The following is a 15,000-nucleotide window of genomic DNA, read 5'->3' on the forward strand; positions in this document are numbered from 1 at the left end:
AGCTGGGTTAACTGGTGTAGCTGGGTTAACTGGTTTAGCTGGGTTAACTGGTGTAGCTGGGTTAACTGGTGTAGCTGGGTTTTCTGATGTTGCTGGGTTTTCTGGTGTTGCTGGGTAACTGGTGTTGCTGGGTTTTCTGGTGTAGCTGGGTTTTCTGATGTTGCTGGGTTTTCCGGTGTAGCTGGGTTAACTGGTGTAGCTGGGTTAACTGGTTTAGCTGGGTTTCTGATGTTGCTGGGTTTTCTGGTGTTGCTGGGTAACTGGTGTTGCTGGGTTTTCTGGTGTAGCTGGGTTTTCTGATGTTGCTGGGTTTTCCGGTGTAGCTGGGTTAACTGGTGTAGCTGGGTTAACTGGTTTAGCTGGGTTTCTGATGTTGCTGGGTTTTCTGGTGTTGCTGGGTTAACTGGTGTAGCTGGGTTTTCTGGTGTAGCTGGGTTAACTGGTGTAGCTGGGTTTTCTGATGTTGCTGGGTTTTCTGGTGTAGCTGGGTTAACTGGTGTAGCTGGGTTTTCTGGTGTAGCTGGGTTAACTGGTGTAGCTGGGTTTTCTGATGTTGCTGGGTTTTCTGGTGTAGCTGGGTTAACTGGTGTAGCTGGGTTTTCTGATGTTGCTGGGTTTTCTGGTGTAGCTGGGTTTTCTGATGTTGCTGGGTTTTCTGATGTTGCTGGGTTTTCTGGTGTAGCTGGGTTTTCTGGTGTAGCTGGGTTAACTGGTGTAGCTGGGTTTTCTGATGTTGCTGGGTTTTCCGGTGTAGCTGGGTTAACTGGTGTAGCTGGGTTAACTGGTTTAGCTGGGTTTCTGATGTTGCTGGGTTTTCTGGTGTAACTGGGTTAACTGGTCTTACTGGGTTTTCTGGTGTTGCTGGGTTAACTGGTGTAGCTGGGTTTTCTGGTGTAGCTGGGTTAACTGGTGTAGCTGGGTTTTCTGATGTTGCTGGGTTTTCTGGTGTAGCTGGGTTAACTGGTGTTGCTGGGTTTTCTGGTGTAGCTGGGTTAACTGGTGTAGCTGGGTTTTCTGATGTTGCTGGGTTAACTGGTGTAGCTGGGTTTTCTGATGTTGCTGGGTTTTCTGGTGTTGCTGGGTTAACTCGTGTAGCTGGGTTAACTGGTGTTGCTGGGTTTTCTGGTGTAGCTGGGTTAACTGGTGGTGCTGGGTTAACTGGTGCAGCTTCTAAATCTCCATACTGACGAACTGATGCAAATTTCACGCTGATTCAGATCATTTTTTCTAACCGTTCTTAATGATTCCAACTGATTCAAACATCTTCAGATTGATTCAGACGGATTCAAAAGTGTTCAGATTGATTCAGATGATTCAGAACATTTAAATAGATAAATAGATTCCACTTTATTGTCATTCCTCTGATCAGCTACAAAACTCGAAATGCAGCGGTGCAGCAGCAGGTGGGAGAGTGGCAGTATAGTGCAGTAGCAGACAGCAGGTGGTGGTGTTGTGCATGTAGAGAACTCTGCAGGAGGAGATGGAAGCGTGGGATGTTAAATGGTTCCCAGCGTCTGCTGGATTGTTGCTAGTTTCTGTGCTGGTTTCTCTGGTGTTGCTGGCTGATTGCATTGGTTCTCCAGATCCATCTTAATTTCACCTGTGAGTATGTGAGACGGTGGGCTGTGTGTGTTAGGTAATTTTAGCGCTATGTTAATCGAAGTTCCATTTTAAATTCAGTGGCTGTGTAATTTAGAACTACCTTAAACACAGTTCCAAGTGTTAGGGGACAAAAAGTCACAGAATTCCTTCACTGCTCGGAATCCGTGCATCCAATCAAAAAGCTGCATCACACGATCAGACCGGACCGTCTGGAGTTGGAGCGGTGTTGATGTCTCAAAAACTGCAGAACTAGATACACTGCAAAGAAACGGCAGGAATAATAAAATTGCTGTCACCCATGCAAGCCTATTACATATAATAATATGTATATAATAATTATTATAATGAGTCAGCTGCCAAACCTAGACCACTGTTCTGGTCCAACGGTGAGGAGAGCTAACTGCTGAAACGAGCTGGAGAGTCGCTCACTCCTGGAGCTCCTGGACCCCAGCTTGCTGAACCGAAGAAGCCTGGCGAGAGATCACCGCAGACCTGCAGTAGCTCCCTAATGGACCCTGAGACGAGAGCTGCCTAGCTAGTTAGCTTCCCCTGCTAAGCTAGCTAGGTAGAGAGAGAGTCCTCTGTACAAGGATGGACTCTACAGACCAGACCAATGAATCCTGAGTCTCTACCATGAACCCAATAACCTGGGTGCATGAGGTGCACTAAGAGTAATCCTCGGCAACCGGCAGCTGACACTAGCCCTCCTTAAATACACCAGCCCACAGGTGTAACACATAAACCAAACGATGAACAGACACATGACAAACAACCTAAAACCAAGATGGTGACGATGGGGGTCAACACAAGAGTCCTTTTCAACATAAAAGTCCAGAACATAACTTAACATGACATGACTTTGAAGGGGGAGTTCTTGATCGCCTGTGAGCCGCGGCCCGAGACCGCCCCTGGGGCGGGCGCAGCGGCGCGGGCGTGACAGTACTGAAGCGCTGCTTCCGGCCCCCATGCCTCCGGCCCCCACGCCTCCGGGATCCCCTTGCCTCCGCAGGCCCTGGTGGCGTTTCCTCCGGGGTGACCACGTCCCGGGACCCAGGCCCCACAGGCTTAGCTGAAAAACATGAATCAAACAAATCTGCGGTAAAAACTTGAACACATCTATGACCCTGAAACCAAAAACCAAATGAAGACTGGGGTGAAAACATGAACATGACTGAAAACCAAAAATCAAACCAAGACCACAACCACTGAACTTGTGTGGGGTCTAGGTGTCTGTAGCTCGAGTCCACTGCGGACCCCCCCACCCCCGGGGGCCGTTGATGATCAGTGCCCCAGGCAGGTGCAATCCTGGGGGCCGCAGGCTCTATAACTGACGCAGTGGGTGCATAGCAGGAACCGACGTGGACGGCATGGTCTTCGAAGGGGCTGACGCGGAGAGCGCTTTGAGGCAGTCCTGGGTACCACCGCCAGACCAGACCTTGAACCTGGGACAGCTGGCCCTGCTTGCCCAAAAGGGGGCGCAGAAGCCACTGCCCAGACACAAACAGAGGCGGATGGGGCCGCCTTCTTGACCCGTGAGGGCGCCTCCTTAAGTTTACTGGGCGCCGCCTTGAGTTCAGAGGGCGCGATGGGCGCCTCCGTGGCTTGATTGGCGGGCTGGGCCGCCTCCTTGAACCATGAGGGCGCGCTGGGCGCCTCCTTGAGTTTGGAGGGTGCGATGGGCGCCTCCGTGGCTTGACTGGCGGGCTGGGCCGCCTCCGTGACCTGTGAGGGCACACTGGGCGCCTCCTTGGCTTGACTGGCAGGCTGGGCCGCCTCCTTGGCTTGACTGGCGGGCTGCCTCCTTGACCGGTGAGGGCGTGCTGGGCGCCGGCATGACCTGAGAGGGAGTGCTGGGCACCGGAATGACGTGATCCACACACACACACACTCATTTACACACACATACACACTCTCACACACACACACACACATAGTCTCACACACACTCACACCCATAGTCTCACACACACACACACACACACACACACACACACACATAGTCTCACACACTCACACCCATAGTGTCACACACACACACACTCACACCCATAGTGTCACACACACACACACACACACTCTCTCACACACTCACACCCATAGTGTCACACACACACACACATTCACACAGATTACAACGCTCTCTTTTTATTTCACTGCCCTCTAACGTCACTCACAGCTGCACCTCGTGGGCAAACTCGAGTTTCTGTCATCCAATCAGATATGGAGTAACCTGGGCTGTGGCGCATTTTGAGAGGCTGAGCCAACGGCGGTAAGATTTCATTTGCCACCCATTTTCAGACAAGCCCCACCCTCCTGCTCTAGGATTGGTTAGTTTGTTCTGAGTGACAGTCCACAGAGAGGAGTGTTTATATCAAGCAGAACCAGTTTAATAAAGAACCAGTTTATTACAGAACCAGTTTATTACAGAACCAGTTTATTACAGAACCACAGTTTATTACAGAACCAGTTTACTACAGAACCAGTTTATTACAGAACCACAGTTTATTACAGAACCAGTTTATTACAGAACCAGTTTATTACAGAACCACAGTTTATTACAGAACCAGTTTATTACAGAACCAGTTTACTACAGAACCACAGTTTATTACAGAACCAGTTTACTACAGAACCAGTTTATTACAGAACCAGTTTACTACAGAACCAGTTTATTACCGAACCAGTTTATTACAGAACCACAGTTTATTACAGAACCACAGTTTATTACAGAACCAGTCTATTAAAGAAACAGTTTATTAAAGAACCAGTTTACTACAGAACCAGTTTATTACATAACCAGTTTATTAAAGAACCAGTTTACTACAGAACCAGTTTATTACAGAACCAGTTTACTACAGAACCACAGTTTACTACAGAACCAGTCTATTAAAGAAACAGTTTATTAAAGAACCAGTTTACTACAGAACCAGTTTATTACATAACCAGTTTATTAAAGAACCAGTTTACTACAGAACCAGTTTATTACAGAACCACAGTTTATTACAGAACCACAGTTTATTACAGAACCAGTTTACTACAGAACCAGTTTATTACAGAACAAGTTTATTACAGAACCAGTTTATTACAGAACCACAGTTTATTAAAGAACCAGTTTACTACAGAACCAGTTTATTAAAGAACCACAGTTTATTACAAAACCACAGTTTATTACAGAACCACAGTTTATTACAGAACCAGTTTATTACAGAACCAGTTTACTACAGAACCAGTTTATTACAGAACAAGTTTATTACAGAACCAGTTTATTACAGAACCACAGTTTATTAAAGAACCAGTTTACTACAGAACCAGTTTATTAAAGAACCACAGTTTATTACAGAACTACAGTTTATTACAGAACCACAGTTTATTACAGAACCAGTTTATTACAGAACCACAGTTTATTACAGAACCACAGTTTATTAAAGAACCAGTTTACTACAGAACCAGTTTATTAAAGAACCACAGTTTATTACAAAACCACAGTTTATTACAGAACCACAGTTTATTACAGAACCACAGTTTATTATAGAACCAGTTTATTACAGAACCAGTTTATTACAGAACAAGTTTATTACAGAACCAGTTTATTACAGAACCACAGTTTATTAAAGAACCAGTTTACTACAGAACCAGTTTATTAAAGAACCACAGTTTATTACAGAACTACAGTTTATTACAGAACCAGTTTATTACAGAACCACAGTTTATTACAGAACCACAGTTTATTACAGAACCAGTTTATTACAGAACCAGTTTATTACAGAACCACAGTTTATTACAGAACCAGTTTATTACAGAACCAGTTTATTACAGAACCACAGTTTATTACAGAACTACAGTTTATTACAGAACCAGTTTATTACAGAACCAGTTTATTACAGAACCACAGTTTATTACAGAACTACAGTTTATTACAGAACCTGTTTATTACAGAACCAGTTTATTACAGAACCAGTTTATTACAGAACCAACGTTTACTACAGAACCACAGTTTATTACAAAACCAGTTTATTACAGAACCAGTTTATTACAGAACCACAGTTTATTACAGAACCAGTTTATTACAGAACCAACGTTTACTACAGAACCACAGTTTATTACAGGTCAAGTCAAGTCAAGTCAAATTTATTAGTAGAGCTTTTTACAACTGTTGTCGTCACAAAGCAGCTTTACATAATTAGTACTTAATAAAGAACAGAGACAGAGAAGAAAGAAGAAACAACATGAAGGATCAAAGACCCCCGTGAGCAAGCCAACGCCGACAGTGGCAAGGAAAAACTCCCTCAGAGCTGGAGGAAGAAACCTTGGGAGGAACCAAGACTCACAAGGGGGCCCCATCCTCCTCTGGCCAGACAGTTTTAAACATTAATGATAAAAATGACCAAACCAGGTACAACAGAAAGTTAATAGTGGTGATATTAATAGTGTCAGACAGACACGAGTCCATCTAGGTTTCAGCACGGCCACCAAACAGGCAGCAGCGGCTGGCGGGTGAGCCATGGGTGGTGGCGGGTTGGGGGGGACCCGCTGGCTGGACTGGTAGGTGGCAGCTGGTTAGATGCAGGTAGAGGGGACCTCAGCGGGCAATCTTCCTGCAGATCGGGCTGGGTGGCCATTTACTCGGGGAAGGTAAAGAGAGAGAAGTTAGTTCTAAGAGGAATTTTATGGAGTGCAGAGAATGTTGAGAATCAGCATCTGGGTATGTCTGACGACTCCGGCAGGTCTGATTATCACAGCATAATTAAAAGGAGAGAGCCAGAAGGTAACACGGACACGGGCTTACCCTGAGAACACCAGCATCTATCTGCTCCACCGTCCACAAACCTGAGTGATCGCGTGTAAGCAGCGAGACGACAGCTCCAGCATCTCAGTGTACTACAATTCCCTGGGTCCGCGAACCCCTGGACCTGCAGCCCTTATCTAAGAAACATTAATTACCAAAAGCTAAACTAAACAGATGAGTTTCAGTTTAGATTTAAAGATTGAGACTGTGTCTGAGTCCCGAACATTATCTGGAAGGTTATTCCAGAGTTGGGGGCTTTATAAGAAAAGGCTCTTCCCCCCGCTGAGGTTTTCTGAATTTTGGGAATGCGTAAGAGGCCAGTACCCTGAGATCTAAGTAGTCTTGATGGTTCGTAATATACTATAAGATCCTGCAGGTACTCAGGAGCGAGGCCATGTAGGGCTTTATATGTTAATAGAAGAATTTTATAATCAGTGCTGAACTGAACTGGGAGCAGTGCAGTGCTGATAGAACTGGACTGATATGGTCAGATGTTCTAGGTTTAGTAATGACCCTGGCTGCAGTGTTCTGAAGCAGCTGAAGTTTATTGAGGTTCCTGCTGGAACAACCTGACAGTAGTGCATTACAGTAATCTAGCCTTGAGGTAATAAAAGCATGTACTAGCTTTTCTGCGTCCTGTAGTGATAAGGAGTTTCTTAGTTTGGAGATGTTCCTAAGCTGCATAAAGGCTGTTCTGCTAATATTAGCTAGATGTTGCTCAAATGATAAATCTGAGTCGAATGTGACGCCAAGATTTTTAGCTGCTAAACCAGGAATGATGGGAGAATCTGCCAAGTCTAACATTAAGTCTGAGAGTTTAGTTCTAGAGTCTTTTGGACCTAAAAGGAGAAGCTGGGTTTTGTCACTGTTAAGAAGAAGGAAGTTATGTGACATCCAGAGTTTTATATCCTTTACACAGTCCTCCATTTTCTGTAATCTAAATTTATCATCAGGTTTGGCTGATATATAGAGCTGTGTGTCATCTGCAGAACAGTGGAAATTAACACCATGTCTGCTTATAACTGAGCCCAGTGGTAACATGTATAATGTAAATAATAGTGGTCCTAAAATTGAGCCTTGCGGAACTCCATATCTTACTTCTGTGTAGTTTGAAGATAAATCATTTATCTTTACAAATTGGAAGCGTCCCGTTAGATATGATTGGAACCATGATAGGGCTGTCCCTGTGATTCCAACCATTTTCTCTAATCTTTCTAGTAATATAGAATGATCTATTGTATCAAAGGCTGCACTAAGGTCTAGTAGGACTAATAAAGATACGTAGCCTTGATCAGAGGCAAGAAGGAGATCATTTGTAATCTTCACTAGGACTGTCTCTGTGCTGTGATTGGATCTAAATCCAGACTGGAATTTCTCATACATGTCATTTTTACTCAGGTATAAGCAGAGTTGTTGGGCCACAGCTTTTTCTAATATCTTAGATACAAATGTTAAGTTTGAGATGGGTCTATAATTAGATAATACGCTAGGATCAAGATTTGGTTTTTTGATTAAAGGTTTTATAACTGCTATTTTAAGGGTTTGGGGTACATGCCCAAGGCTAAGAGATGAATTTACAATTGTTAAAAGAGGTCCGATTATAATTGGGAGAATTTCTTTTAGCAATTTAGAGGGAATCGGGTCGAGTGTACATGTTGTACAATTAGCTGAGGATATAATTTTTTCTAGTTCTGGCTGTGAAAGTGGGTAGAAGGCTTCCAGCCTTTGTTCTACAACTAAGTTTTGTTCTAAAGCAACTACATCGGGTGACGGCCATGTTTGATTTAATAAGCAGGGTTGGATTTGTTGTCTAATATTTTCTATTTTATTATTAAAATAGTCCATAAAAACATGACTGGTTAAAGATGTTGGAATCTGGGGTTGAGTATCTGCCTGGATTTTAGTAAGTTTAGAGATCTCAGTAAAAAGAACTCTGGGATTGTTTTAGTTTTTCTAGATCAGCGAGGTCAGATACGCTGAGCGAGCTTTAATGAGTCTTTCTATATTGACTAAGGCCGTCCTTCCATGCAGAGTGGAACACCTCTAGTTTGGTCGTCCGCCATTTACGCTCTAGTTTCCGCACTGTTTGTTTTAAGGTACGAGTTTGATCACTGTACCACGGTGCGAGCCTTTTTTGCCTCATCATTTTATTTTTGAACAGTGCTACTTTGTCTAAGGTTGATCGGAGGGTATTCTCTAGATCGTTTGTTAATTTGACGAGCTCCGTTTGGTCTGACGGAGTGTAAGCTAAGGTCGAAAGGAGTGGGAGATTTTTAGTAAACTGTACAGTTGTCATTGGTGTTATTGTGCGCTTTAGGCAGTGTTGGGGAGAAGAATTTACATTTTGCCTTAGATGTAGCTCAAAGGAGATTAGATAATGGTCTGATATTACTGAGCTTTGAGGTAGAATATTTAGCTGATCAATGCTAACACCCAGGGTCAGGACTAAATCTAGGGTATGATTACAGTAATGTGTGGGTCCAGTTATGTTTTGTATAATGCCAACAGAATCTAAAGTTAATACAAACGCCTTTGTTAATGGATCGTCTGCTTTTTCAAAGTGAATATTAAAATCTCCTACTATTAACTTTGTTGCTGCACACTGCCAAGTCTGCAGAAAAATTACTGAATTCTTTTAAAAATTCAGAGTAGGGCCCTGGAGGCCTATAAATATTAATCAGTGAGAAAACATTTTTATTTGTGGCCGGATTTGATATATTAATGTAGATAAGCTCAAAAGAAGTGAAGGTGTTAGTGTTTTTGAATAATCTCTAGTGTATTCTGGTAGATTATACATACTCCACCTCCTCTGCCTGATAATCTAGGGCTATGTACATATTTATAGCCTGTGGGGGGGCTTCATTTAGTGCTGTATATTGATCAGGTCTAATCCAGGTTTCGGTGAGGCAGAAAACATCTAGTTTCTGATCACATATCATTTCATTCACGATCACTGCTTTTGAGGATAGTGATCTAATGTTAAGTAGACCGAGCTTTAGGTCTGAGGTGCTGCTGTTATCGTTGAAATGAGAGATTTTAACACTGATTAAATGATTAAAACGAGCTGATCTAGATGTTCTCTGTTTGGGTTTAATTCGGGGCACAGACACAGTCTCAATACGGTGAAACCTGGGTGACGCCTCAGAGCCTCAGAGCAGCTCTCAGACGGTCGGTTTAGCCTGTCTGTCTGCGGCCTGGTCCCGGCTCTGGACTGTCAGCAGCCTTTACACTCCTCTGCGACTAACTAGCAGACTATGCGCTATGCTGCACGAAAGTAAGGCAGCACCCTCCCGCGTGGGGTGGACACCATCCCTACCTAAAAAACCAGGCTAGCCCTCAAACTTTAACCAATTATCTATGAAGCCCACATGATTTTCGGAACACCACTTGGACATCCAGCGGTTCAGCGCTGTGAGTCGGCTGTAGGACTCAGCGCCGCGCCTCATTGGGATGGGACCAGAGCAAATTACGGCATCGGACATCGTCTGGGCCAGTTTAACCACCTCTTTAATATTATCCTTAGTTATTTCTGACTGCCGCAGACGAATATCATTGGCCCCTACATGAATCACTATCCTTGAATATCTCCTGTTTGCTAGCCGCTTAAGGTTGCCGCTAATGTCCGGCGCTCTGGCTCCCGGTAAACAGCTAACGGTCACTGCTGGAGCCCCTAAAGGACGAGCTATCTTCACGTGTCGAACAATAGAGTCTCCTATGACCAGAGTACTGTGAACAGGCTCCTCAGCGGGTGTTTCGCTGAGCGGGGGGGGAGCGTGGTGTTCCGGTGGGCTAGCTTCGGCCTTTGCGCTAGCATTAGCCTTAGCTTTCCGGCTATGCCGCCGAGACATCACCCATTCGCCCCGCTGTGAGGGCTCTAACGCCGGAGTGGGGGCGGTGCTAGCTCTCCCTGAGGCAACGGGGGGCAACTCTTGCTCTCTATCCTTCAGTAACCCCATGATGCACACCTCTAACTGCTCCACCTTTTCCACCAGAGAGCTAACTAACACACATTTAGTGCAAACACTATCATTATCACTAGCGGTGGGAAAAGGGTCTAGACTAAACATGCCACACTTCTCACACTCAAAAAGTCCAGAAACAGCCATAATAACATACAAACTTACCGCTTTCAGCTGATTTAGGCACCGAAATAAGGTTGTTGTGGGGTACTCCGCTTTTTAATAAACCTGTGGACTGTAAACACAACCTAAAAGCAGTTACGAGGAAAAGCGCTAGAAAGTGGTAGAAAGGAGAAAGAACAAGCTAAACACGGAGACAGTGATTCCTCCAAGGACCGGGTCTGGAGTCAGGATTTCCCACAACCGTTCAAGAATAGACTTAGTCGACTAGAATTGTCCTTGTACAGAACCAGTTTATTACAGAACCAGTTTATTACAGAACCAGTTTATTACAGAACCAGTTTATTAAAGAACCAGTTTATTACAGAACCAGTTTATTAAAGAACCACAGTTTATTACAGAACCAGTTTATTACAGAACCAGTTTATTAAAGAACCACAGTTTATTACAGAACCAGTTTATTACAGAACCAGTTTATTACAGAACCAGTTTATTAAAGAACCACAGTTTATTACAGAACCAGTTTATTACAGAACCAGTTTATTACAGAACCACAGTTTATTACAGAACCAGTTTATTACCGAACCACAGTTTATTACAGAACCACAGTTTATTACAGAACCAGTTTATTACAGAACCAGTTTATTACAGAACCACAGTTTATTACAGAACCAGTTTATTACAGAACCAGTTTATTACAGAACAAGTTTATTACAGAACCAGTTTATTACAGAACCAGTTTATTACAGAACCACAGTTTATTACAGAACCAGTTTATTACAGAACCAGTTTATTACAGAACCACAGTTCATTACAGAACCAGTTTATTACAGAACCAGTTTATTACAGAACAAGTTTATTACAGAACCAGTTTATTACAGAACCACTTTATTACAGAACCAGTTTATTACAGAACAAGTTTATTACAGAACCAGTTTACTACAGAACCACAGTTTATTACAGAACAAGTTTATTACAGAACCAGTTTATTACAGAACAAGTTTATTACAGAACCACAGTTAATTGCAGAATCACAGTTCATTACAGAACCCGTTTATTAGAGAACCCGTTTATTAGAGAACCCGTTTATTACAGAACCACAGTTAATTGCAGAATCACAGTTTATTACAGAACCAGTTTATTACAGAACCACAGTTAATTGCAGAATCACAGTTTACTACAGAACCAGTTTATTACAGAACCACAGTTTATTACAGAACCAGTTTATTACAGAACCACAGTTAATTGCAGAACCACAGTTAATTGCAGAATCACAGTTTATTACAGAACCACAGTTAATTGCAGAATCACAGTTCATTACAGAACCCGTTTATTAGAGAACCCGTTTATTACAGAACCACAGTTTATTAAATAACCAGTTTATTACAGAACCAGTTTATCAAAGAACCAGTTTATTACAGAACCAATGTTTACTACAGAACCAGTTCATTACAGAACCAGTTTATTACAGAACCAGTTCATTACAGAACCAAAGTTTACTACAGAACCACAGTTCATTACAGAACCCGTTTATTAGAGAACCCGTTTATTACAGAACCACAGTTTATTACAGAACCAGTTTATTACAGAACCAGTTTATTACAGAACCACAGTTTATTACAGAACCAGTTTATTACAGAACCACAGTTTATTACAGAACCACAGTTTATTACAGAACCAATTTATTACAGAACCACAGTTTATTACAGAACCAGTTTATTACAGAACCAGTTTACTACAGAACCACAGTTTATTACAGAACCAGTTTATTACAGAACCACAGTTTATTACAGAACCACAGTTTACTACAGAACCAGTTTATTAAAGAACCAGTTTACTTCAGAACCACAGTTTATTACAGAACCAGTTTATTACAGAACCACAGTTTATTACAGAACCAGTTTATTACCGAACCACAGTTTATTACAGAACCACAGTTTATTACAGAACCAGTTTATTACAGAACCACAGTTTATTACAGAACCAGTTTACTACAGAACCAGTTTATTACAGAACCAGTTTACTACAGAACCACAGTTTATTACAGAACCAGTTTATTACAGAACCAGTTTACTACAGAACCACAGTTTATTACAGAACCACAGTTTATTACAGAACCAGTTTACTACAGAACCAGTTTATTACAGAACCAGTTTATTACAGAACCAGTTTATTACAGAACCACAGTTTATTACAGAACCAGTTTACTACAGAACCACAGTTTATTACAGAACCACAGTTTATTACAGAACCAGTTTACTACAGAACCAGTTTATTACAGAACCAGTTTACTACAGAACCACAATTTATTACAGAACCAGTTTATTACAGAACCACAGTTTATTACAGAACCAGTTAATTACAGAACCACAGTTTATTACAGAACCAGTTTATTACAGAACCAGTTTATTACAGAACCAGTTTACTACAGAACCAGTTTATTACAGAACCACAGTTTATTACAGAACCAGTTTATTACAGAACCACAGTTTATTACAGAACCAGTTTATTACAGAACCAGTTTATTACAGAACCACAGTTTATTAAAGAACCAGTTTACTACAGAACCAGTTTATTAAAGAACCACAGTTTATTACAGAACCACAGTTTATTACAGAACTACAGTTTATTACAGAACCACAGTTTATTACAGAACCAGTTTATTACAGAACCACAGTTTATTACAGAACTAGTTTACTACAGAACCAGTTTATTACAGAACCAGTTTACTACAGAACCAGTTTATTACAGAACCAGTTTACTACAGAACCAGTTTACTACAGAACCACAGTTTATTACAGAACCACAGTTTATTACAGAACCAGTTTATTACAGAACCAGTTTACTACAGAACCACAGTTTATTACAGAACCAGTTTACTACAGAACCAGTTTACTACAGAACCAGTTTATTACCGAACCAGTTTATTACAGAACCACAGTTTATTACAGAACCAGTTTACTACAGAACCAGTCTATTAAAGAAACAGTTTATTAAAGAACCAGTTTACTACAGAACCAGTTTACTACAGAACCAGTCTATTAAAGAAACAGTTTATTAAAGAACCAGTTTACTACAGAACCAGTTTATTACAGAACCACAGTTTACTACAGAACCAGTTTATAAAAGAACCAGTTTACTATAGAACCAGTTTATTACATAACCAGTTTACTACAGAACCAGTCTATTAAAGAAACAGTTTATTAAAGAACCAGTTTACTACAGAACCAGTTTATTACATAACCAGTTTATTAAAGAAACAGTTTACTACAGAACCAGTTTATTACATAACCAGTTTATTAAAGAAACAGTTTACTACAGAACCAGTTTATTACAGAACCAGTTTATTACAGAACCAGTTTACTACAGAACTACAGTTTACTACAGAACCAGTCTATTAAAGAAACAGTTTATTACATAACCAGTTTATTAAAGAACCAGTTTACTACAGAACCAGTTTACTACAGAACCAGTTTATTACATAACCAGTTTATTAAAGAACCAGTTTACTACAGAACCAGTTTATTACAGAACCAGTTTACTACAGAACCAGTTTATTACAGAACCACAGTTTATTACAGAACCAGTTTATTACAGAACCAGTTTACTACAGAACCAGTTTATTACAGAACCAGTTTATTACAGAACCACAGTTTATTAAAGAACCAGTTTACTACAGAACCAGTTTATTAAAGAACCACAGTTTATTACAGAACCACAGTTTATTACAGAACCAGTTTATTACAGAACCACAGTTTATTACAGAACCAGTTTACTACAGAACCAGTTTATTACAGAACAAGTTTATTACAGAACCACAGTTTATTACAGAACCAGTTTACTACAGAACCAGTTTATTAAAGAACCAGTTTATTACAGAACCACAGTTTATTAAAGAACCAGTTTATTACAGAACCACAGTTTATTACAGAACCAGTTTACTACAGAACCAGTTTATTACAGAACAAGTTTATTACAGAACCACAGTTTATTAAAGAACCAGTTTATTACAGAACCACAGTTTATTAAAGAACCAGTTTATTACAGAACCACAGTTTATTACAGAACCAGTTTACTACAGAACCAGTTTACTACAGAACCAGTTTATTACAGAACCAGTTTACTACAGAACCAGTTTATTACAGAACCAGTTTATTACAGAACCAGTTTACTACAGAACTACAGTTTACTACAGAACCAGTCTATTAAAGAAACAGTTTATTACATAACCAGTTTATTAAAGAACCAGTTTACTACAGAACCAGTTTACTACAGAACCAGTTTATTACATAACCAGTTTATTAAAGAACCAGTTTACTACAGAACCAGTTTATTACAGAACCAGTTTACTACAGAACCAGTTTATTACAGAACCACAGTTTATTACAGAACCAGTTTATTACAGAACCAGTTTACTACAGAACCAGTTTATTACAGAACCAGTTTATTACAGAACCACAGTTTATTAAAGAACCAGTTTACTACAGAACCAGTTTATTAAAGAACCACAGTTTATTACAGAACCACAGTTTATTA

General features: G+C 41.0%; 1 long non-coding RNA gene across 1 annotated transcript; it reads right to left on the minus strand.

Moving 5' to 3' along the window:
* Positions 1 to 5,593: 5,593 nt before the first annotated feature.
* LOC140560851 (uncharacterized) lies at positions 5,594 to 10,662 on the minus strand. The gene is made up of 2 exons (XR_011980003.1): positions 10,510 to 10,662; positions 5,594 to 6,221 (listed from the first exon to the last, which is right to left on the minus strand). It is a non-coding gene; the product is annotated as an uncharacterized lncRNA (long non-coding RNA).
* Positions 10,663 to 15,000: the final 4,338 nt, after the last annotated feature.

Source organism: Salminus brasiliensis, chromosome 1, assembly GCF_030463535.1.
Source record: "Salminus brasiliensis chromosome 1, fSalBra1.hap2, whole genome shotgun sequence".
NCBI lineage: Eukaryota > Metazoa > Chordata > Actinopteri > Characiformes > Bryconidae > Salminus > Salminus brasiliensis.